The sequence below is a fragment of the Bombus bifarius genome, unplaced genomic scaffold (assembly GCF_011952205.1).
Source record: "Bombus bifarius isolate JDL3187 unplaced genomic scaffold, Bbif_JDL3187 scf7180000009243, whole genome shotgun sequence".
NCBI lineage: Eukaryota > Metazoa > Arthropoda > Insecta > Hymenoptera > Apidae > Bombus > Bombus bifarius.
The window spans coordinates 1,344,122-1,370,531 of NW_022884989.1; the positions used below are offsets into that span (position 1 = coordinate 1,344,122).

The 26,410-nt window shown below is 41.7% G+C and overlaps 1 protein-coding gene across 4 annotated transcripts in view; it reads right to left on the minus strand.

Annotated features, from left to right (window-relative positions):
• LOC117214759 (epidermal growth factor receptor) overlaps positions 1 to 26,410 on the minus strand; it is a 170,655-nt gene that overhangs the window by 67,779 nt on the left and 76,466 nt on the right. The window contains exon 1 of one of the 4 annotated variants that reach the window (XM_033461071.1): positions 7,686 to 8,806. The exons of 2 other annotated variants lie outside the window; for them this stretch is intronic. The gene's annotated coding sequence lies outside the window, so the exon portion shown is untranslated. Of the gene's footprint in view, positions 1 to 4,457; positions 4,742 to 7,685; positions 8,807 to 26,410 lie in introns of those variants that run through there. One more of the 4 variants, XM_033461072.1, reaches the window with a different exon arrangement.

A 26,410-nucleotide genomic window follows, 5' to 3' on the forward strand; every position in this document is an offset into this window, starting at 1 on the left:
AAGGGAAAGTACGTTTGTGGTAAGGCTCGGAAACAACAGTTACTTTTGAATATTCTTATAGATGGTGTTTTATGTATTTTTATGGTAGAGCATAGATTTTCAATTTCTCCGCTGGAATATTTTTCAGACGAATCGTTAATACCAAACCGAATAGAATATATGGAACAAATTCTTGGCATATCTTTGTACAGTCGTAACACGAATTCTATAGAATCTAATTGTCCATAAAACGTTACAAATGAAACGTTGCGTTAACGCAGATGCAACGCGTGTGAATATCATCGATTAAAAATCTTACCATTCAAGGTCTTTTAAACTTCTTATCCTTTCTAAATTCAAAATTCTTTCTAAACTCAATTAAGCCTCGGAAAATTGCGAAAGCAAGAAATAGAAACCAATAGCATCGAGACCGAACGAGGCAGCGTATAAGCATAAAGGCATGCTAAGCATCGCGAGATAATATCTCCTTTCGCTTAGTTCCGCGCTCTGATGGAGCCGCATCAACGGAAAAATACGCGATCATAAGATTCTTCTGCAACTGGACTTGGCCACCTAACCGCGTGCTCTCGAAGCTTGGATATACAGAGATTAGAGAGCTACGTGTAAGCTCCTATATATCTCGTTCAGAGGTTGGATTCTAGTCGTGGCGAGCCCTTGTAATCTTTAGCCCTCGAGGTCAGCACGAGCTCGTCCATACCACCGGAGATCCTCCGTAGATAGAGAAGCCCCGGCTGAGAAACTCGTGTTGGTATGTAGCTCGGTACACGATGCTATCCCTCTGTATTGGTAGATAGATACCCGACAGTGCCTGGTCCAGAGGCTGACCGCATATTATGCAGCCAAAGTCGTGCTCTGGCTAAAGACAAAGCTCTCCATGGATCCTGTGTCGTGACATAGCAAATAGCGAGAGCAGTCGAGAGTTCAAAGGTTTCGGAGCATTCGGCGACTACATCGTACAATTACAGAATTATTTCTTTTTCCTGACAAAAGAGAGTAGATCCGAGTGTTCTGGAATTATTTCTCTTTGCCGATAAATAAGAGGAGAATTGGACGTTTTGGTTGTCATTTCTTTTTACCAATATAACAGAGATGAGTATAAAAGCTTTTTACACAAATCGGACGTACTCCATAGAATTGTTGAATGTTACGGAGGAATTGCGCAAAATCGTACGATTTAAATAGAAGAAAAATAGTAAGGGGGAAAATATCGAGCAAATTCTTGAAATTTCTTGTCATAAATGGAATATGAGTTGAAACGAAGCCAATGATTCTACTGATCGTTGATTATGTTTGAGTCTTAATTACATTAAGAATATCAGACGCGTTGATCGTATAATGTCCGACAGATTTACAAACATTTCAGTTGAAACGATCTCTGGTACCCTTTGAACGTTCGTTTCGTTGCAAGTTGCGTGTTTGTGCAAGACTCGCGTTGAAGATTAACATTTAGATGTTGACAGCAGAAGTAAAGCTTCGTGTACGAACGAGCGTTACGAGTATACGAGTCCGTGATAAGAGATAAGAGCGTTGTCCAACAGCGGTTCGTGAGTTTTACCAGGTGCGAATGCTAACTAATAAAATTCCCTTTATCTTTTCGATACTGCATCATACGTCTCCCAATATCGAACAAGATATCTCACGAGCATAAGCGCGTTTCTAAATTTCGCATGAAACGAAAATATCATTTATTCGGTGAATACCTCGAGCATCGAAGATTGAATCAATTTTAACTCACGCACTTATATTGCTAAAGTTTGAAAGAAATATGAAAATTTACATAGAAGCTACAAAAGTATTCGCATAGCTAGCAAAAGTACTTGAACGGTCAATTATCTATTATATTAATTGTAAACGTCAATGTTCGCAAGGACTATTTTAACGCTTGTACACTTAAAACGCCTATTCATCCTGTATACTAACTTTTTATTAGAAATATGTCTGCAGTAAATATCTTGTAACTTCTATACGTATACACTTTCAGATTGTTCTTTTTTTAATATTACCAATACAATCACGACGATAACGTTCCATTACGGTATTAATGAAATTTCAATATGCTTTATACGACACATACGATGTATACGTAACAGTTTTCCATGGTAAGCCGTTCAAGTACGATCGTGAGCCACATGTGTACATAAAGTAATCCTTTCTAGCACGATCAAACGTGATTCATGCGATCAGCCAGAAATCGCGAGAATCGTAATCGCATCTCGCTAATATCACAGTCGAAATCAAAGAAGAAACACGGAGAAACGGTTGAGGCTCGATTATCTCGAATCTTGGCAGAGGATCGAGGTACTTGCGAAGAACGGCGCAACGTCCAACATATCTGTGATGCAATCACGGATCTATGATCCTCTCTTCGCGGCTCGGTCGACTCGCGGGAAACCTCGAGTCCCGGGACGCTGCGTACACTTCTCGCAGGACCATGCATCTCGCGTGCATCCTGCACCATGGTCCACGCTATAGCTACCATTCGAGCGTGACTTTAGCATCGGTTTAACCTCATTCCTGCCGGTGACGTCACTCTCGCCTTTCCCTCGACTCTGGACCTTCCAGCATCTCCCGAGATGTGCAACCAGCCACCTATCGACTATTATAGACGTACGGACGATTATTCGACTCGGTGAGCGATTTGCGAGCCAGTTAAACGCGATCTTTCGTATGTTCTCCCCGCGCGTCTCGAGTGTTCGTGCGAGAAACACAAAAACCGATCACGAACAGTCGCGAGTTTGCCGCGATACGTGGTCGCCGTGAAAGTAAGTCAATTGTGAAATTTAAGGGGCTATGATTCGACTCGCGATTTTCGAGCAATATGCAAGCTCGTTTGTTATTTAATTAGAGATTTGCGTGCTGTTCGATTTGTTTGCATCATTGTCCCTCTTAGTTTTCCGTAGAAATTTTTACGGGATCGGAGTTAGGTTTCTAACGTGATTCTACGTTATTTATATAGATATCTATTCACTATACTATATGTTATATAGTTGCACAGAATATAAAGTTGTATTTATTCGACGTTTACGTAGATAATACTTTAACCGCTTGGTCGTTCATCGATTATTCAACATCCTGAATCGTCGATGAAGATCGATCGTCTTCTTAATTTTCTGATGTTGATTCCGACGTTCTACATTGTGGTTATCGAATACTCGTAACAGTATTTATCTCGCAGCGTATCGAATTGTTGCCAATTATATTGTATCGTAATTCTGTTTCCAAGTAATTTTGATTAATTATGGAAATATTATAGAAACTTCTCTTTAAACGCGCATTCGTAGTTTCTTACTTACATAAGAAAAAGGTCGCTGACAATTGGCTTGTCTCTCTTTCTTGTCAACGACAATCCGTCTTCGACACCGCGAAATTGCTATAATTACGCTATCAAACAGTTATTAGGACGAGTGATGATTGTCGTAGTTGGTTGGTTTTGTAATCGCAACGAACAATGTATTGTAAACAAAGATTTATTCTATTTGACGATAAAAAATTGCACAAATTGCAGGTTTTCTCGTCGTCGAGTAAACAAATCGATAGGTTCGTCGATTTGCGTTTCTATGCAAGGTTTCCGATGCTTTATTGGTCTTAATAACTCTGCGGATTGAGCAAAGAATAACAGTAAAACGTGACGTCTTGGACTTTTAACGAGCGACAGATCTTTGTGTTGCCGTCATTAACGAGGTCATCGATGCTCTATAAATTCCGTGTCTTATCTAAATTACGTGTATAACAAGATATTAAACGTTTACACCGTACAATCTCTGAAATGTTTTTTCTACCATCTCTCTATATGAAAACGTTTCTTTCTTCTTTACGAGGCCAAAAAACAAAATATATTTAATGGAATTCTATTATATCGATTTCATTAAAAAGAGTAGTAATTATGGATGATTATCGATTAATAATCGCTGCGTTTAAGACACATCAACGGGTAAAAGGAAACGATGATCGTCGAGAAACGAAATATCGAATTCTTCTGGAGAAATTAACATTTTTTATGACCAGAGAGACAAACTTTTTTTCGAAGTAATAGTCTAGTACGTCTGTGTGCGTGTATACCTGTATATTCTTTTCATCCAGGCTATAACAAAGAAGATGAGGTAACCCCTAGGGATCCGGCGTCAATATCCTCTAACTAAGATGGGTCTCAAGGACCTTGCACGGGCTTTGAAGTGTCCCATAGATGCTCCAAAAGCTACGCGCCCTGCTCTCGACTCTTGCACGTTATGTCCGGGAAAACCGTAAACTCTCGGTCACTTGGCACAAGTCTTTTTCACGCAGAAACGATCGCTTTCATGGGTACAGAAAAAGGTCTCGAGTTGAAAGCCATGTAACGACATTTTTTACAGAACGTTCAGAAGAAAAATAGGTACTCGTGCTTGGAAGACTCGCGAACACTTTCTTTTAGAAATCAAGTCATACATAAAAGTTAGAAAATTAACAAAAATTGTACATACTTCTTCGCATTTGGAGATAGATTTTGTTATTAAACTGATAAAATTATGATAACCGACGAAGCGTTAAACTGATAAAACGATCATTATCGATTTACGATACGTAAAATTATGCGAGCGTCGTAATTACGATAATATTTATCGAATGATTACTTAGCTCGCGAGCAAAAGGTAAAGCGTAGAAATATTTGAGATAGATTGGTCGCGATAACGTAAACACTATCGCGCCTACGTCGCAGCGACGTACCGTGCTGGTTACTCCGTCCACATCCAGCACGAACTGGTCGATGTGACAAATTACGCGATATCAAGGAATCGAAGTAAGCGGAAAAGAGGCAAAAATGTTGCGCAACGTATTTATCACCGACACGAGTCTTGTCTTTCCGTTGAAAATAATGGCTGGCCGTGGCGCGCGGAACCGCCGCTAACAATGCACGTTGCATCGATTACTCTAACAATCGGTTCTCCTCTCGGCTGCAAGTAGGGAAACGTGCTTTCAGGACGAAGAAAAAGCAAGGGAATTTCGTGTAGGCCGTCTTGCACGTTCACGTCATCGGTATTCCGAGTTTCTTCAGCATCTACAAAAACACACACCACGCTCCATCGATACAGGATTTTTCCATAAATTACCTCAAAACATAGAAGTCTACTGCATTTTCAGCGATGCGTTTAATTTTATTCTAATTATATGGATGACATTCTAATGTCATTCCTCGTCAGGTTTTCTTTTTTATTGTTTTCTTTCTGTCTTATCTTTGGTTGGAGAACCTACAACGCGAACGGATTATAGTTCCTCTGTTTCAAGAGTAGGCGCGTCCTTAGAGGAAGTAGGATATATATATCCTTTTTTCTTTTTTTTTTTTTTCTTTCAATACGCTGCTTCACGAGAACACTGAACGCATCCTACATCATACTCGACCGAGTGGACGCATCCATATGTACGCATAACCATAAAGCGACATCCCAAACGTGGTATCCGTCGTCGAGTGATGCGGAGAAGAGTCGAAGGCATTCGTTATCGTGACGAACGTTCGCACACCGGCAACCTAATGCGGCTTCGTTTAGTGCATTTCAACAAATTATACGGCTGCTTTTCTTCACTTTGTCTACGCAGGAATAAATTTGTACCCGGATGAAACATGGAAATCATCCCGGCCCTATTTTATGATTTTCAAATGAGGTGGAATACATTTGTCTTTCCGAGAAACAAACTCTATCGACGTTATTGAGCTGCGTATAATTTATCGCTATCGAATCCCTATTACCTTGTACTTACTAAAAGATGAAAAGCTTTATAGGGCATTGCCATTTTTTAAATAATATTATTAAAACGTCGTTAATAGATTAGCAGAGGCTCAGGAAAGATCGAATCACTGTTATCACGAGCTTCGTATGTTTCGTTTCATTACGATAAAGCAAGCATTACGTTGTCTACGTGACAACTAGACTGCGGATATTTACACAAAGTCATAGTTTTACAAGCGCTCGTAGAGAAATGAAGCGAGGAGAAAGAAGATGGAACCCTAAATACAGAAATTATTTGCGGTCTAATCGATAATTAGTCTGATCGATAGTCTAGCGTCATATATTAACCAACAACGTGTGTTAACCGAAGAAATTCCATGCAGAGACGACACAAGCAGATGTCACAGGGTAACTCCAGTGGGAAACAGGCGGTGGGGAAAAAGGGTGGACGGGTCCATGATTTCCCCGTGGCTCGAGAAGTTTGAAAAGGTAAGCCACCTAATGGTCCGGTGCAGTGGCAGATGTCACATGCTCGGCAGTCGATGTTTTTCAAACGGGCGTTTTGCCGCCAACGCAAGCCGACGGCTTCTTACCCTGGCGTTCAAGTCTCTCGATGTTACTAACGATCCAGCAAACATTAGGCGGCAGAGATCCCGGCGAGACCGCGAAGAAGAAATTCCAGGCTTGTGCAATCCGCGTGCTCGTGGGCCTGGATATCGACACGGAGTTTCTTACCAACGATCGGTCGGTTAGTATATACGTGCGCAACAACTATGTGAAGCAATTGGAACGCGGCATATCGAGGGGAACGAGGAAACGTTCGTCGAAACGTTGGATCGGCACGTAGCGCGTACGTTGATAGCGAAAAGAGAAATTGAATTTGTAAGGAAGGTTTCGAGAGATCTGTGCAAATAGAAAATCCACGAACGAAATGGAACAAACGGTTAGATATGGAAAATACGCGAAGGAGGATATGACAAGTCGAAGAAGCCCGTGGCCAAACATATTTATTCAAACACTGGGCTCTGTATCGAATTCGTCGTTCCTAAGCCCGATACACCCCTGACAAGGTGATCGGATTGCAGAACGACCGCGATGCGAAATCGGAGTAAAGTCGATCGAGCGCTAATTCAGATGAGGGGAACGGTGAAGCCCCAGCTTCAGGGATTCGATCGTGGTCGATCGCGCGAGGGATCGTGCTTTTTCCTGACCACGGTGTCAAAATGATCAAGAGCGATCGGTCGACACGGCCCGAGTAAAAACCTATATATCTGGTCACGTAGTGATCCGCGACAAGCTACAAATGGTTTCGCGGGGATCTGTTTACGTTCACGGCCAGAATTTATGGGACGAACGTGCGCCGCGACTCGTACGTGAAAGTCTAGGCTCGCGCGATTTCGAGGAAGAAACACGATGGCGATGGTGCCACCGGCTCGGTCCTTTATAAATCTTTTGGCTGAAAAGCAACGTCGGTATGCCGTGCTTTTTACAGGAAACACGCGCGTCTCGTTGTCGCTGCGCGTTTTCGGTGTCGGCTCGCAAAAGGCCGCGTTTCGACCGATGTCGCCGAGGATACACTCCAGGCCTGTGTGTTGCACGAGGGAAGAATGTACGTAAGAAAAGTTAAGGCGTGTCGATCTACCAGACCGGAGAGAGACCGTCTCTCGACTGTGGACGAGACGTTTCTCTAGAAACTTTCGCCGTTGCCGCGTGAACGTGCGATGGAGCTACGAACCGAAGTCTACGATCGTTAGACTACTCGTAGTCCCTACGATTGTAACGGGAACGTTGTAAGAAACAACCGAACAGGAGGGATTGCATCGAAATGATAAAAAAAAAAGAAAGAAAAAAAAGAAAAAAGAACACCGATTCGATAAAGTTATTTCGTACGATGGAACTTCGTTTCGTATGATCGTTGTACACAGCTCGAAGGTTTCCCTCCCAACACCTGATACATAACGCGTGTCCATGTATAAAGTCACTCACCGTCTATCTGGCAGTGATCATTCGACCGACGAAATATCCAAGACAAGGCATTCGAAACGTTGCACGTTCGAAACTTCAAGGGAACTAACGTTCACTTTCAAAACAAGTAACTCGTGTCCCCGAAGTTTTCCTCAGCCGCGTGCACCGGCAGAAACATACAGAACATTGTCGATATTCGTTCCGCAAACTCGTATTGCACTTTCACGTAAACGAGGCTTCGATATGGAGGAAAAACTAACGTCGTCCACGTGATCCCATGTGTGGCCAAGGAAACAAACCTCTTGAGCGGATAGTACGTGGCGGACGTGCGATCTGATATCGAAATCGAGTTGGTCAGAAGTGCTCCAACAACGATCAACGCACGCAACGTCACACGAAACGGTCGACATGCGTGAAAGAACACAGCAGACGTCTCCAGACAGGCGCGTCCATGAGATCAACTGACGAGGTGACACGCGAGATCGAATTTACGCAGCTGATAAGAGGTGCACGCGCGCACGCGTTATCACTGTCAAACACGTTGACGGCGCATTCTGCGTCGTTCTGGCATCGCTTCCTTCCACGAACTCGTTCTCTCGACCGTTGTTCTCGAGTTGCCGAGAGCGGACACACCGGAGAAACGAATTCCTTCGTCGTTCCTTCGTCCACATAAAATCCGAAAGTTTATCGTCACCGTTTCGGCCAACCTGTTTCCACTGACAACAATACCCCGAGAGTTCTCGAGCCTCCCCTTGTGTCAACGTGTCCGTTCGCCTCGAGACGACCACGCGTTAGTTCTTCACTGCCTGGATAGTCGTCCGTGATCGTATCCACCCACGATGATATCCCGCGGACGAAGATGCTCTACGAGAGCAACGACAACCGAACAACAAAGATTTCCACGACGACACACGATTGTTTCACGGATCACTCGCGGTTCCACGATACTACACACCGAGAGAAAGAGCGCACGCGCTAAACAACACGAGAAAGGAAGAGGCGGCTTTCACGAGAATTCCAGCCGATCTTTCGAGGCCTCCTCTTCGGTCCGCGCGTCTCACCTTGCGGAGAGCGAGTCTCCAGGTCGGCCATGCAACGACGCACAGGTCCACGCTGGGCAGGAGCCTCTCCTCGCCTCTCCTGCACCTTCAGGCCTCTCCCTTTCCACCTTCTACCACCACCACCGGCACACGTTGCTCGGTACCGCCACTACCACCGTCGGCACCGGAGTCGCCACCACCGTAGAGTGCCTCTCCACCTTCTCCTTCGCTGCCGTCAGACTTCCTCGCCTCTCTCGCCACCCCTCTCGACCGACCAGAAGACAACTCCTAGCCTCTCCTCGTCCCTCGTACCCTTCCCTTACCCCTCGACTTGCCTCGCCTCGCCTTACCTTACCACGGCACTCACCTTCCTTCTTCTTTCACCTCCTCCAACGTCTTCGTCCTTCTTCCTTCGTGGATCACTCGGTTTCTCTACTTTACTCCTCTAGCCAGGTAGAGCGACTGCTAAGTATCTCTACGCGCGCACATAGCCACACGGAGCAGGGGCCACGACTCTCGGCCCCTTTGTAGCTACGTGAAACGCTTCTTCTCCGGTGTGGATGTACGGCCAGCATGATCCCCCTTGGTTCTCTCTTTCTCTCTCTTTCTTTCTGCATTCGAGGGTTGCTTGCTAGCTATTTGCTCGCGCGCAGTGCATCTGGACTCGGAAAAAGCATATGTTCCCTGACTCTGTTTTTTTCCGTCAGCGCGACGCAGGGAATAGGAAGATACCAAGAGCTACTCCGCTCGAACTGCGACCCGCGATTTAATAAAATTGGAGCGCTCGATGCGTGGGTGTCACCCTGACGATCGTGATTTAGACCCCTCGGAGAGGCGCAGTAAACGTTCCCAGAAGAAGTTTTATGTCAATGCTTGAATCGTAAAGTGGACTACCAGGCGACCTTTCCATACCTTCTGTGCACAGCTGCATAGGATAGGGGAATTCCGGAAGCGGTATCTTATCGGGTGTCGTGCCCTTTGGTAAACTAAAATTTTACCTTAGGTTTCGTGAATCTAATAAACGTCGTTGCGTAAGGAGTTCCAAGAAGTACGATTACATATTCCTTTGATTTCGATCCATTAATTAGATAACTCGTTCGACGATTAGTGAATAGTTCTTCTATATTCGACGAATTGTTAGAAAAATTCGTTCGTACAATCGGCGCGGAAACTCTCCGCTCGTGCTCTATACCTAATGAAGCAGCACTAGTGCTGTATTCGCAAGAATGTAGAATCTCGTTACGTGAAAGCTACCTTGGGCAAGCGTGAAAATACATCGCGTTCTGTTTCCAAGAAGAAACCACAGCCAGTGGCGCTGCCAGAGAACAGGAGAAACATTTTCAAAATCGCGGTCGGGATTTCTAGCGACTGTTTCTTCCGCGAACCACGCGAAAACGTCTTACCATAAATATGTAATAACGCAGGTAAGTACTTGGTCGAGAGACCTGGTGCTTCTTTCTGTAGAGGTTATGCCTTAAAGCGTAAACGCTTTGTGCCGGTAAATGGCGAAAAAAGGGAGACGTTTCGTGGAACTAAAGCTCGAACTGACGCGGCAGATCGACGCGAACGTAACGGGAATTTGTTGAAACAGCAAATGTTTAATGTATGCTTTTACTCTTTGTGTAACATAATTATTATGCGTATTGCGATTATATAATATTCTGGCTCTTTTATTATACATAAGTAAGTTCCTAATGTTGTAATAAATATAACATTACCATATATTCAAGAAATTAGTTTACTTTTAGTGATAAGTCAACAAATTTTTATAACGTTTGTTATTCAATTCGATGCGTATGAGTTTTAATCGATGTTCGTGAAATAGGAAATTCCACAAACAGCTACCGTATGCATAATATTTTACGTACATTGCATTTTTCCTTGCTACACTCAACTAATCTCATGTATTATGTTTATCTCTTAGTCTGCGAAATTTCTTAGAAACTAGAAACTTCTAGTTAACGAGATTATTTCAATGTCGCGAATGCATTAAACACTCAATCGTCTGTTTGAACAATTCGATAAATTCTCTAACGAAACTCAACTTATCGACCAACCGAACTTCAACCACTCAATTCAGTCGGAAACAATCTTTCGTTAAATTTTCAGTATTGTTAAAACTTACCGACTCTTTGTCGTACCAAAAATTCTTTCCTAAACCTCGAAAAGAATCGCCATTCTCTAGATCCTTCGAGATAGAAAGCTACGATGATACAGCTAAGAAGCTTCCCACAGACGTTCTGGAACGCAGGAGGGTAGCTTCTTAGCAGGTGCCTGTCGATGTTCCATTTCGATCGTTCGATGCCCGACCCTCGGCCAACCATTTCCAATTCATCCCTAACAATTTTTTTCGACCACTGACTGGGCAACAGTATTGTTCCCTTCAAGTGGTTTGACTATCCCTGAGGTATTTGTTTGCCAATGGTCGGGTTCACCCCCGCAAAGAGGATCCCCATAGAGAGACACGACTACGTTAACACTAGTAACAACGTAGGAACAATACTGCAAAATTGCAGTTCGTCCGTATCTATTCCAACTCCATTTGTCATTATTGGAGAGGGGTGTGTCGATGGGACACGATACCAGACCTTTCTTGGAAGGTTGACTTTCAGCTACTTTAAAAGTTTTAAAGCCCTTAACTATAACCGAATCGGCGATCCTTTTATTTCCAATGCTGATGTGAAAAGTCGTGCCTTTCAAACTGTCATTTCTAAAACAATTTGAATTTTAAAGTTAATAGACTTGGATTTGAACGCTCCACGGCGAAAGTGAGCCTAACGTTTGAATATAAAGGGATTTAAACGAATTTGAAGTATTTGCTTTCGAATTTATGGTTTATTGTAAATTTAAAAGATTTGACGTTTTCGAAATAGTTACGAGAATAGCAAAAGACGAGACACAAAAGGTCATAAATTCAACTTCTTCATAATTAAGAGAATCGTTTGATCAGTTTCATTTCAAGATATTTCAATCTATATTTTTGTAGATGATGGTTGTTTTTTTCTTTTATAATGTTTATTACACCAAGATACATTTTAATACATTTGGGTATTCACAATAAACTATGAATTTTGGTAAGATGTGTTAGGCAAAGGTACCGATACGCGACGGTACGACGTAGCCATACTATGTTATGTGTCGGCGTTTTACATTTTTTGTGTTTTAATATCATCTTTGGATTTAAGCCGCTGGAGAGCGGAGCTTTTATGTGATTATGTTTTTAGTTGATTTTTTCTGTCCTGGAAACTTGGTCGCAAAACAGGACGCTTCGGTAGTCTACTAGATGATGGTTGGTCGTGAGGTTTAAATGACGTGGTAACTCGCTGTTGGAATCGTCAAATGTATTTAAAAATATTTAATAAATACAGAGAATGCTCGCTAAGACGCTCGGTACTAACGGATTCGCTAAAGACTGTATATAGATCGCTAATAAGATCGCTCGAGACTGAGACTGATAAACTGGTCGCCTTACAATTGTGTTCGTTTATTTATACTGGTCGGAGGAGTACCGGAAAATTTTAATTCGTCTTTGTTTGACGGTTGCACGTAGCGGCGACATTGTTTTACTCGGAATTTATTTATTGTTACATTTATTCTTATGTCCTAACGATATTGATACTTCGAGGCAAAACGACATGATTCAAGTTGTCCTCTAGCTCATGTGCCGCTACGTTTCTATTTATGTTTAGTAGCACAAAGAATAGAAAATAATTAACTGTCTTTCTACACGCATAAAGAGGGCCTTCAAGTATAAAAAAGGCGATTCAACATTTACAAATTGAATTACGTTGCAGATATAAAAGAAACAACGAAAAAAAAAAAAATGAGAACTTTTAAACTTATCAGGAATCAGTGATTTACTATTTACGATAATGCCAATTATCGAACGTGCAACTCGTCTCGGGGCGATAATGGTGATCGCACGAGTTTGCCAGGAATCAACAGGTGGTTTCATGAACGCGTGGGCCTAAATTTAGCCGCGACATAACCTCTCCTACTCTCTTTCCGCGACTTCCCCACCCTTGTCATCGAATTTGTTCTCTTTCTGTCGTTCTCCCTTCTCGTCTCCACCGCTCGTCGCCGCTCTCTTGCTCTTTCTCTTTCCACGTCCTCTCTTACCAATCGTTTTCTTGTTTTCGCGCGTAATGCACTTCGTTCGAATGTAACCGTTCGACCTAACGCGCGATGACAAAATACGCTCCGCCGTGGGACGTTAAAAAGATCCCAAATTAATGGGCATCGATAATTATAAAGTAATTAGTTGGAAATTTAACTCGATCGGTGATGAGGTTCGTGTCGGTTTATTAAACACAGCTCGTATACGATGAATGTCTGTGATTGACCGGTTGATCAATCGTGGTTGAGTATATCAGAATTGGAGGAGGGAGGAAGTTAGTATCACGGCTCGATATTACAACTCAATGTTATTTCTCAATGGCACGTACCCTTTTCCATAACTGTACTCTAAATATTAGTTGGGATTTTTGTATTCTTCTTTATTAACAAGTTATTCATACCTTTTTACTTTTTACTAATAAAATTATTTTAAACTCTCTTACAATCTTCTATGGATAAACGGAATGGATAAAACTGAAAAAATTTCGCACATCACCAAAGTATGTTTGACACGACATTGGTGTTGGTTGGTGTCCATTAACGCTTCGCTATTAACTACCGCAAATATTCGTTTCCATTCGAAAACCGTTATTGTTAAAGAAGAAGTTGCCGAGCCGCGTGGCGGGCGCATTTTAATCTAGCGGTTGAATCCATTTGTGGTTAAAGAGTTTATGACATAAACCCTAAAATCAGCACGCGCGTCAGCGAACGAGGTAGCCCGGGGGTAGATCTTTTCGAGGAATTCCAGACGTATCCGCAACGCGGATCAGGGCCATAATTCCGATGGTAAGGACGACGATGACGGCCATAAGGAAGCGTGAGATCAATCTCTATGGCGGCCGTTGCGGACCTCAAGCGAGACAGGGCCAAGCTCGTATCTCGCGCTTCGACGCGCGATTTACAGCTGCCGCGTTGCTTTATTCGCCAACCTGTTCTCTCTTCTCGTTTCTCTTCTCCTGATGTTGCTCGCTTCGAACGAACGAAGGCTCTCCTCGCATTCCTCTTGCAACGTCGACCGCGTTGCCGTACGCGAATCAGATAAAAGTGGCACTGGAAGGTATATACACCGCGGCCTCCACGGCGACTTTGAAGAATCGGTGTGGATCCAGGGGGATCGCGCGCGCTTGCGATCGCGTGACCGCTGGTGTATTATGGATGGCCAACACTTTCAAGAGTTTTCACGAAGAATTAAGCTTTACGAAGGATTAATGTTCTTTGCAAATCTGGATTGTCAGCAGTGGCGGCAAAATAACTTGGAATGGAGAATTCGACCTTTATTTTCGTTATTACTATTGTCATTATTATTATTCGAGGAGTCGAAGAATTGAATGTTTTCGAGTTCTTTGATATAGAACGTTTGAGAATCGTTTTACTTCGATCTTGTAATTTTTAGAGTCGACAAAAATTCGATTCTGTAGTTTTTTTTCTTTTTTTTTTTTTTTGTTATACTCTAAGTAGATTAATTTGGAATTGCGAATTGTAAGAATGCTTATTAGCACGAATTTCTACTTTGGCAGTGGCAGACAGCGTTTTATAAAACTAACAAATTCGTCATTCGGTATAATGAGGTTTTTAACACCTCTACCGAGAAGAATGTAGCTTTTTGCTACTTTATTGCCAGTCGATTACTTAATGTCAATTAGATGTATAGTGCGAATCAAGTTTCAGGATTCACATTTATTTGTCGCAAATATTTAACGGATATCGAGAAACGGAGTTCTTAAATACCAGACTTGGAATGTATTATGGAAGTTCTACTTGGATTTACATACCACACTGCTTCTACGGGAATTAAAATTTTCCGCTCGACTCTCTAATCGCATAATTCTTATGAAACTGAATAATTTCTACCAGAAACGCTCATATATCCATATGTAAAGTATATGTATATCTACATGTACCGCACTTACGAGCGCTAGTGTACATAAAAGTATGTACCTTTCGTAAGAAGCGTGAAATTATAGCTTTTTAAGAAAAAATAAATTTCGTTGCCAGTTCGCTAGCCAACATTTATGCTTCTCTTATTAGGATTCTGACGTTTACTCATCGCTGAGACACCATAAAGCGACGCGAGGCAACGAAAAGTGGCGAAGCACCCTCGAGCGATCTCGCACCGTGAACCTCTCTCGTTCGTGCGGCCAACTCTCCCCGCGAAACTCGGCTTCCAAGTATACCACGGGCATAGAGTGTCGACCATAACGTTGGCCAGAAGAGAATACCGGTTCCGAAAGCACAGTGGCGCCGCTACCCGAGGAATTCGCCTTTGGAAAAAATCGCACCGCTCGACGAGATTTGAATAACCCTTGCATCTTATGTCACAAAACTTACTCGACCGCTCGCTTCGTCCATACGTTCCTTGAATTCCTCACACCGGACAGTCACGCGAATTTTTCCTCGGAATCGCATACACAAGCGTACGCTTCCTCCTTTGCTCGGTTTCTTTCCCAATAGAAAGTATACTTGATGTTTTTAATATAATTTTTTAATAGGATAATAATTTTACATATTTTTCGAAATACAAAGAATACAAAAGTCTGCGTTAGATAAATAAAAAGTCTGAGACATTATGATTTTTTTCACGTGCAGCCTCATAAAATAGTGTATGGTTACCTTTATGTTATTCTTCCATGTTTGTTTATTTTTTGTTTACTTTTCCATTGTTTATTCTTCCATTGATATTTTCTTCCAACCCAAGCCTGCAATTAAGAACTTTTTGTGCTGTATCTTATCCTGATCTATATTAATTTGTATAGAATTTTATTTGTATGAAATAGTACATATTTTTATGAATTTAATTTGCACGATTTTTTAATAATTTCATGTTACGTAGGACATGTTTACTCTAATGGATATATTTTCCCATAAATAGATAAATAAATACATACTATGGAGGTTCTCCGTGATACACGTGCACTAAGCACGATATCAAAGTATAGTCGCCTAAGTCAAGAAACATCGTATGTATGTATATAGACAGAGAGGAAGAACGAGAGAGTAAGATCCGCAGCGAGGTTTCCGCGAGAATGTTAACGATCAAAGAGCCGATCGATAAGGGGGAGCGCGGTTCGCTCGCGTAGATCGAGCGTCGGTTCCAAGAACTCGTTAATAATAATCCCTGGCAAAATTATTTATTTAGTCCATTTGCGGATTCGCGTCTGTCTTAGTACGTGACTCCGCCGATAATGAATCCTTCGTATATACGTAAGTTGAGTTACAACGACTTACGGGCTCCGACCGAATATACCTGGCTACAGGAGCGTGCAAAAGATGCGCCGCGAGGATAACACCATCGAGCCACAGTGCTTTTATTTTACTTGGTTCGCTCTTTCGTTCGTTTCACTCTCCTTACCCGCCTTCCTTCGGCAACGCGAACGCGCCTTCTCGTTCTTCCTCTTCTGTCTATACAACCTTTGTCCGCGCCTTCGTATTTTACTTTCGTGTTAGCAGCAGGGGCCATTGTTCATCGCGTAGAAAATCGAACGAGCGTCTTTCCGTTGTTGTCGTTTCCTAAGAATCTCCGTCTCGCGAGGGAGTTTTCGTTTCCTGGAACCGTCTCGTCGTCACCCCTAATGAGGGGCTGGAGAACACGAGAAACGGACACGATTATGAAGCCGACTTGCATGATACTGTACTTCAATTCCATGGCATTTTCAATCCTTGACTTATTGAGGAACAGGTGTGTTGGATGCGTTCTGCAATTTGTGTTTGTTTTGTCGTATTCTGAGAATTGGCAGCTCGTAACAAAAGTGACTATTGTCCATGTTCGTCTCTTTTTAAGAAAATATAACGACACTTTTGTATTTTTAATTTTTACCCGTTCGGTACATTGCAGCAAAGTAGCAAATGAAAAACAGGTTTGTTAAAAATTGAGATAATTTTATATGCTTGGTGTAAATTTTAAGAAGAAAAAGAAATTAAGATCCTGTGCTGCACAAATATTTTTCATTATTTTTGAATAATATTACGACTAGTAACGCGTAATTTATGGAATAGTACTTTATAAAATACATAATATACCTATATAACTCAAAGGTTATATGCTTTTTGCAAAGCGAAAAATTACATTCTGTACGAATAAGACTTTTAATTCTCTTCCGCTTATTTGTTTAAAACTCTGAGGTTAACGGCGTTTCACGTTACTTCCAGGAACTATCGAGGCGCTATTGAAGCATTTCTGAGAAGTATCGAACTATAATTTCAATTTTTAGCGCCATCTTCGCGTCAGCTGTGTCGATACAGCATCGATGGCGTCCGCGAACATTCAAGGATGATGGAAAACGAAACGAGTAGCCGTCGACCCGTCAAACTCGTCAACAAGAAGAGGCCTTGCGGCTCGACAAATTCCTCTTTGCCTCGTCCTTAGCTATGCGCCTCCCACGAATCGTCCCACGATTGCCAATATTTGCGGAAACGAAAAGAGTTGCTAAACACGACCGTTTCTTTTCTCTGTCTATCCTCTGACTACTTGAAGAAAACAAATCGTACAATGCCTGGTTAAATGTAGCAACTTGCACCGAGCTGACAAACGTTTCGTTTTACTATGTTCATGTGCTTATACATCAATTCTCGTTCCGATTAATTAATTAGAAAATTCCGTAATTCGGCGAAATAATGCATAAACAGGCACAAGAAGACCAAGAAGTGATTTATCGTTTGACTTTTTCGGAAGGTACACAACAATTTTTCAGAACGATCGTATTTTGTATATAAAGATACATGCGCTATTTAAGTTATGAATATCTTCTATCTAATCTATCTATCGCATCTAAAATATTTAAATATTCTCAATGTGAACGGGGCATACGGATTGATAAAGGCAGTTATAAGAGTGTTATAAGAGACTAATCGGAGCAGTAGCTGAAACAGCACCAGGTACAAGGGATTAGACGCGCGTTAAGAATGTGGACGTAGTTGCAGACTGGATAAGAAGCGCAACTCTTTTCAATTACGCCGGCAGAATCGACATTCCGCGGACGAGCTTCAGCCATATTGTCGGTAGAGGATTTAAAAATCAGCTGGAACTTGAGTAAGCGGACCGATAATAATAGCTGGCATTCCTCTGAAAATCGCGCGGCTTCTTGGTTGGCCGTAAAGGCGGTAAAAAGAAAGAGTGGCTGGCAATGTGCCGCGCGACGTTAACTTCGAGATTTTAACTAGCATTCGTTGACACGTGTCAATAAACATCTTACGTTACTGTGCGTTGATAAAGCGATTCCACGGAGCTCCGAATGGATGATGTTGAGTATACGAAACGCGAACAAGTACCGTTGCAAGAATGCCGATTTCGAAGAGAAAAAATAGTTTGCAGGACAAGAAAATATGTACAGTTCTTTCGACTTTCTTAACAAACTGCATTTGTGTGATTTATCAAAGAGGACGAGGGAATAGCGTTACGCAAATTACTGATCGTGAACGTTTCGTTAGAAAGTTCGAAGTTTAATAAATTTTATAATATTCTTCTTCCCTGCGTAATTCTAGATTAATCTTGTAAAATTTGTTACCAAATTCAAAATCACCCCACACACGTAAAGAATTGTATTATATAGAATCCTGTGTAGAGAGAGTTGAATTATTCTGTAATTAACCGACTATTTGTTACGATACGGGTAATTTCGTTCCGCTAATAGCACGAGGTTATCGAATGATTTCGAAAGTCGGACATTAATAAGTCGGATAAAGAAAGTTATCGAACCAGTAATGATTCGTGAGTAACAACAGGGTAATTTAATCGAAATCACGGAATAATAACGTATATTGGTATATTATCGATTCGAAGGTTTCCCTGTTTTTTGCCTTCTCATTTTTTTTTTCCCTCGGTCAGTCCGTCGGAGGTTGGTACGTCCCGGTGCACGCTGTCGTTCGATCGCGATCGGTTTTTTCGCCGATCCGGCCAATTTCTTGACACATGTTCGACCGTGCAACGCTGAATCACAGGGAGCAGCTTTTTATGGGAAAGCCGCGAGCGCAGTTTAAAAGTCAGCGAGCTAGCTACTTTCACCCGGTTCGCGTTGAAAAACAGCCGGGGCCAGAATTTTTTTGGGAATTAACCGGAGCAAAAGTCAGCATACGTCTCGAGATTACGACGTGCGGTGAGTAAAATCCACGCTGGATCAAAACATTAGCCTTTCTTCTGGGCCTTCGTTCAGCGCAAGAACCGAATCGTGGAATAACAGGTTGCTACACCTGCCATCCTAACCAGGAATTCGTGTAATTTTTTATCCATCCACCTCGTCTGTCCATCGTATCCCTGTCGCGTCTATTAAATCCGTCACTGAAATTTCACTTCCATCTTCCTCACGAACCTCGTGTTCCCGGACGTTTATACACGTATATTCGTTGTTCTATTATCTTTTTTTTCCAACCGAGAAACCTGTCGTATCTTCTTCCTTGCGTGGCCCTCGCGTTTGATTTCAGTCCAGTCCAAACCGATATGATCGAGGAGCAACGCTATCGGCTGGACGTCTCGTGCTTTCCCTCGTGTTTCCGCCTCGACGACTCTTCTCCGATCCGCTGACTTTTCGGGAACGTCACTCCAGATCCCCGAGGAGTCTCGGCACTTTGTAGTGACGAAGAGAGGCACGGAGGGTACATCACCTTCGCGTGTTTACCTCTTCGGCAACCGGTTCTTGCCTCCCTCTTTCCTCCTTCGTGTCCACTATCGTTCTTCTCCCTTCTGTATCGGCCGCGTATACCTGTGTACAACCTGGCGTAGAATCTGCCTTCCTTCTCCTTTCCTCCTACACCATTTCCATTCCGCCTCTGTCCCACTCGTTCTCTTCGTTTCCTCGTCCTTCTCGTATTCGTTCCGCGGCGATTCTTCGTTCTTCGTCGATCCGCCTCTGTCGTCTCTTCTCTCGCGGTATTCAAATGACCTCGGATGATGAATACGCCCATCTCTCTCGGCCTGTCGGTAATTGCCGCTATTTCTATCCTTATTTTTGCCCGCGGTGCGTACACCTTCGAAGGTGCACGGACTTACATACTCCAGGTACAGCAAGCACGGTCGGCTCCTTTCTTCCCTCTTCGTATACCTCTTCTTACCTTTTTACCTCGTACGCGCTCGCACAATACGTACCTTGGTACCCGCTTCTCTTATCTCCGGGAATTTCGTAAGGGGCGATAAACCGCGCGAGAACCGATCCAGCCGACTCTTCACCCGACTCGACCTTCTATCTTTCTTTCTTTTTTTCTTTCTTTCGTTCTTTCTTTCTTCGTGCATCGTGGAGGTGTGAAAGCATCGGGAACTTCAACCTGCCCATTATCACGCTGCCTTCCCAGGCCGCGATGATGTTGCAAGTGGATCTTGGAGCGCTATAGGCATTTCGCTTTTCGATCAACGAAAATTATAGAAGGAATTGAATGATTTTGACTGGATTTATATTGGGTGTTTTTTGCGACACAAATGACGCTTAGGATATGACGATGAAGTGCAATTGAAGATTTAATACAGTGACATACCAAATAAAGTAAAATGTTTGAACTTTTAAGTCTTTAGGTTTCATTACACCTAAAAACGGACAACGATGTGTATTTTTCCCTTTTTCGAAGAATGTTCGAAATTTAAGATTTAAAAAGAATCGTAAATGTTATAGAAAAAAATGAAAATTTTTATTTTCAGAAGTTTAGGTCAGCATCTAGTATCTAGCAATCCTTTTTAAACAGCCACTTTCTTTCAAAAGGATATTCTTCTTAATCTTTCACGAAGCACGTAAGGTTATGACGCAATAACACCGTTACCTGCTTAGGATCAAGGCCTTGATAAGAAAAAGAGCGATCAAGGGAATTAACTTAATAGGGGTACAATTACGCTAATTATGATCTTCCAGTTGAACACGGAAGATCCTTGATGAAATATTGAAATGAGATCCAGTTTTTCCAAGAGTATATAATTTATGTTCTTTCCTACATTTTCAAAACGTTCTTTAAACATTTCTTTACATACGTTTCTGTAATTAAAATAAAGATACGTACTTATGAAAATTCGTCTAATAATAGTAGGACAAAATGCTACGCTAAACTCCGTGTTTTCTTCTGCAGTTAATTGCTAGGAAGGTTCTAATCGGTCGTGTTTCCCACTCGTTCCGATAATTAATGTTTTCACGCGCCGGTATTATGCAAGTCGACGCCATATTTCCAACGATTTGGAACATGCGCGGCAGGATGTGGAATCAAATAAGAAACTTCACGAGTTTCTATACACAAACGCCGTATCCAGTTACGTAATCAATTAATGGAGCGTGTAGCGAAAACTATATTATATACGTACATTTGCTCATCAATTTTTTAGTTGAGAAACGCCCGCATTACGCGCGAGATATGAAAATAGTATAATTGGAGTCTCTGGTACAGTTGAACTAATATCATTAGTGGAGCTTTCCAAGTAACAAGATACGAGTATTGGTATTGATAAATTCTCCCTCGGCACAGTAATAAATTTGACAATAAAACAACAAAGTAAATTTTACAAATTACAAGTTGTCTAATTATTTTATTTCGAGTACATGACATCCTCTCGTTTGCATATACATTATATATGTATATGTCGGGATGATGCAGCATCACTTTTGAAGCGACTTGTACCATACGTATTACAAACGTGCACGGGTAGCTACGGGGCAAACAGCAATCATACCCATAAAGTTCCCGTGATCCCTTCGTGCCAGGGCCTCGCATGCTGAATAACAGCAACTATTAGTGGTCTGTCGGTCATTACAATCTGTCAGTCGTACGTACAGTCGTGTAAGCGCTTGCAGGTAACCTTGACGAATGAAACTATCGGCCAGCACGTGTACTTTTATCCTTCTCTTCTACGGAGCCGTAAATACCTTGGTCAAAAGAAAAATTGGTTTCCCTGTTGGTCGACGAGAGAACCGTATCGAATTCTGAACGATTTGATATATCATAGCTTGCACAATGTTTTACGAGTTCTCGCTGCAACGTTACAAGCAGAATTTGCTAAGTTAATAGCGGTTGAACGTGATTTACGCTTCAATTTCTGTTATTTTGAGAGTATTATGTTAAAATATCATTATTCTGAAACGTTGCAAAGATTTTTCAACTTTCAAAATCGTAGAATCCTTTTGTAACTGTCGTGGAACGCGTTTCCTGATTCACCACTTTTGAAATTAACAATTTATCAGAAATCTAAGAACGATTTGTCCTTTTACTTTTACGAAACGATAATTTCCTTCAATTACTAGCCCTATTTCTCAATCTTTTCTTTCAAGGAACCGTAGTCAAGTGTTTCATTAATTAATATTCGAAAAATCAAGGTTCTGCCGTATTTATTTTACTCTAAACGAAATTGCCGCGTTGATGGACCGTGCGTATGGAATAAAATACAACAGCTTCCAGCGAATCGGTTTTGTGGCAGGAACCGCTGACTCAACTCTGCGTTGGGAGAGGTCTCCGAGTGTCTAGCCGAGTTCGCCCACATGAGACCCGGTTCCGTTGTGCTTAGGCGTACAATTGCACGGGAACGCGCCAGAACGATCGACGACGATTAGGCAATAGCCGCCGTTTTATAATTGTTCCCCCGGCATGCACAGATCGTGTATAACCGTCGACAAGGCCCACAGTTTCGACACACGCCGCCTCGTGTTATAACCTACGTTTCGCGCGATTAGTTCTCGCGGCAAAGCGATAAATCTCACCACAATTCTGCTCCAAGGGATTGGTTAGTCTTCAAGGGCTCCAGGAGCAACTATAAGCCTAACCTAGTCATTAGGGTTGAGTCGGTTGAGGTTAATTAGGATTTTAATTGGAGACGAGGAGAAGAAACTTCATAGGAGAGAATGATGCGTTTTATGGAGGGCTAAGATGGAATTTGATAAGAAATGTTTCGTGTTTCTAATTTCTACGTTCTCTTCGTAACTACGATAAAGCGATACAATATCTGCTTACGCTATATTTCATCGTCCTTTCAAATCTACCTCGTCAATTCCAATCATAAACATCGAAAATTCTGTTCAACCATAACACATAATACTCGCATAATCAATATAACATCAATAACAACAGTACCAACGTTCCGATATTATAATATATACGATGTGAAGGTTAAAAACGTGACAAAGAGAGTCGTAAAGATCTTAGCTCTCGAAACAAAATTGGCGACACCATAAAGCAGAGAGGGCTGATATCGTTCCTTCGTGTTTACGTTTTCTACATTCCTATACCAGTGGAGGCTAAAGTATGTACGGTTTCATCGATGGAGGACGCGTATAAGCGTAATGCACACCAACACCAAATATATATGGGGAACGATAGGTGATATAAAGTGGTAATGTCGCGACTGTCGCGGGTAACGTGAAACATAGGCTGATTGGGCCGGTTTAGCCGCGCCTTATCGCTGCCTGTGCTTAACATACATCCACTGTGCAACACCCTATTCTCGTCGCCGTTCCCCATGTTTTTAATTCACGAGTTAAGTTCGAGTCACGAACGATGATACGGTAAGGTTGGATCGCTCTATTTCCTAAGTTTCCTAAACTTCAATAGCTTTAAATTTAATCTTGAACTTTGTACGGAATGATGAAACTCGAATATCGTAAGACACCATTAGTCTTTTATGAGGTAAAAAATGAAAAAATGAAAGAACGAGAAAATAATTCGGTAGGATTATTTGAATCCGCGAAGGCGTATCGTATAAGAATAAATAAAATAAGCGATGAAATAATATGCCAGAAGTAAAGTGACATAGATACACGCGCTACTGAATTAAATATCTATCAACGTTCGGTTGAATACCATGTTTTGCATTAATAGAAAGTCTCATAACCAAAATCTATTATAGTACAATTTTGTAGGCAGTAATTCTGTCTCGCTGGGATATCACACTGTCCATCGTGCCATGACATCGTGTATATTTACGATCAAACTCCTTTCCTCGAACCATACAGTTTACGAGACACGGTTGGTCTGGTGACCGATGTCATCGAGACGTTGCCGCCACTACTGGATTTATGGTCAGGATTCAGGATCTATTGGATGGCGTTATCGGTAGCACGGCAAATCGTGGGTTTACACGATTGTGACAGCTGACGGTATTACGTACATTTATACAGAACTGGGAGTTTTGTTTCTTCCCGTTTGAAGCTTATTTTTGATTTGTAAAAAGGTAGGGTCTTGTACTAACGATATTAGTATATTGACAAGTTAGAAGTTATGAGTAATAGATTCCTCGTTTTATCGGATGCTATGTATGCAGCGTCGATGTAAATTATAATAGAAATTTGTTGGATAGTTGTTATATGCATGAGAAGCTACTTTCAAAATCTATGCTGTATAGCGAATTTCAAGAAACAAGTTTTAAATGACCAATTTCTTAAGTATTTTGGTTACAAAAGAAAAAGCGAAGAATATCTGCACACGACATATTTTTGACTCGACAGTAAAATATTAAAACGGAAGCTCGATTCTTTCTTTCATCGCATTTATAATTTATGTTACGTTTATCAGTCATATTTGTCGGAAAACGATCGATTCGTCGAAAGTCTCATTTCCAAATGTTTCTTCAGCAATGTTTCTCGAAACCAGATTCTTGAATGTACTTTCACATCGAGTAATTTTTCTACATACTATGCCGCAGTGCAAGCATGTTATTTATTCGTGCGATAGTTTAGCGCGTTATTGTTGCTTTCCAAACGCAATCGGAAAATAACTGTCTGGAGGTAACGAAGCTGTCTGTTCAGCGATAGGCAGCACGTGGGCGTCCTTTCCATTCAATACTTAATGTTTCACGTTCGTGCCATTAACTTTTAACGGGGTTTACTTTCTAAGATTTTCCTCGATATCGTATCCCATCTTTCCACATTAATTTTCTGTTCATTGCGTTTATCTTCTATTTGATTTCGTACGCTTGCATAATCTTTCCACTGACACATTTTCGCATCGTTGCTTCAACGCGGCGGTATAATATTAATATGGAAATATTAATTAATTTCTCGTTCGAAGTCAAATGAATATCACGATTTGAATACGAAATTATACTTAACTCGAAGATAGAGATCGTAGTTAGATAAATAAGAAAAGAAGATACAGAATGTCGAACGAAGATTTATTGAACTCGTAGAAGGGAAACGTGACTATATAAGTACTGGTATCGAGCTTTCCTTATTTTGATATATGTAGAAATCAATATTTAAGCGTGATATAAAACGTGTAACTAAGATAATGCTTGACCTGAACGTCTTTAATCGCGATTGAGAGAACCGACGTCGAGGTCAATTATTCTCTTCAGCTAAAGAAGAGAAGAATATTTCATCGTAATTTCATTGAAATTTCAATATACCTGCGGATTGGTCTATTAACTGTTTCCCGAGAAACGTAACACGCTAACTGTAATAGTCGACTTTGAAGAAATAAACGTGCAAATACTTTATCAGCCATTGTACGTTCGAAACAGGTGTCTTGAAACGTCTTCGATCTCGTTTTGTTCGAACAAATAAAATTCTACTCGTTAGAAATCAAATTCAATCGAGCTAATCTCACTGTTTGAGAGCGAAAAACAGAACGAATCCAGTCCAAAGGCGACTACAAGCTTCGTCCGATCACGACATTATTTCAGTCCACGAAATGTCAAGGTGACCGATCACGGGAAGACGAGTTTCTCCCTTAACCTCCTACGCGATCTATTCCCGGCATCGAGGATCGAACGTGACGAATATCGGTGGCTGGTACGCGATTTACGCCGCAGTTCGCGAGAATAACGCGGCCGGTTACACCTGGCGATAAAGCATTTGTGTGTAATTCGATTATCTGCAACGGTTATTGCATGGGGTGGTGAACAACCAATCGAGACCGGGGGCCGTCAGTGGTCCTTATCGCGGCTACTATCGATGTTTCCGACCGTATGTTCAACTCAAATATTGCGAATCGCTGGTTGCAATGCCGATAGCGCGTCGTTTACCTCGAGTTGCGGCGTAAATCGCTGGAATCGCGTTCCTCTGGTAAACAAGATCCGTTGGAAACTAGGCATTACACGGTCGCGATCGTGTAACGCGAATCGAGATTACGGTTATCGTTTCCACGTAAGTCCTTGAGCTAGTACCGAGCTGACCTCGTTCCCGAGTCGATTTGAAAAACCTCACAGTAGGGTGTATCGATGGATATGTTGAAACTCGCTTGTGGATCATGTTGAAGTTCCTGAAGCGTTTACGATTTCATCGAAGATTTCGCCTGTAGGATTTTGTTCGTGGTACATTTCCACGTATAACGCAAACGAACGTACAGAGTGATCAATTTCTTTGTTTACTTTCAACGCTTCTGAGTATCTTCGTTATCAATGTTGTCGTTAGACTTTACTCGATCAGAGAAAAATTTTGCAACTAAAAGGTCTACGATCGATAGGATTTGCTTCTTTCTCAGTTGTCATTTTACTCGAACGATAAAGTATTATATATAGGCGCTCCGTGTTATCTCTAAATTATATTTTTGTCTTTTCGAAATGACGAGTTTATTTGGAGCCTAAAAGTGAGTTATCGTTGAAATTTAAGGTGCTTTATCTAGAGGTGGAGGCAAGCAGTTAATAAAGTGGCTCTTGCAGCTGTTTGCTCTTGCTGCTAATTCAGAGTTCAGCTTCTCTTTAAC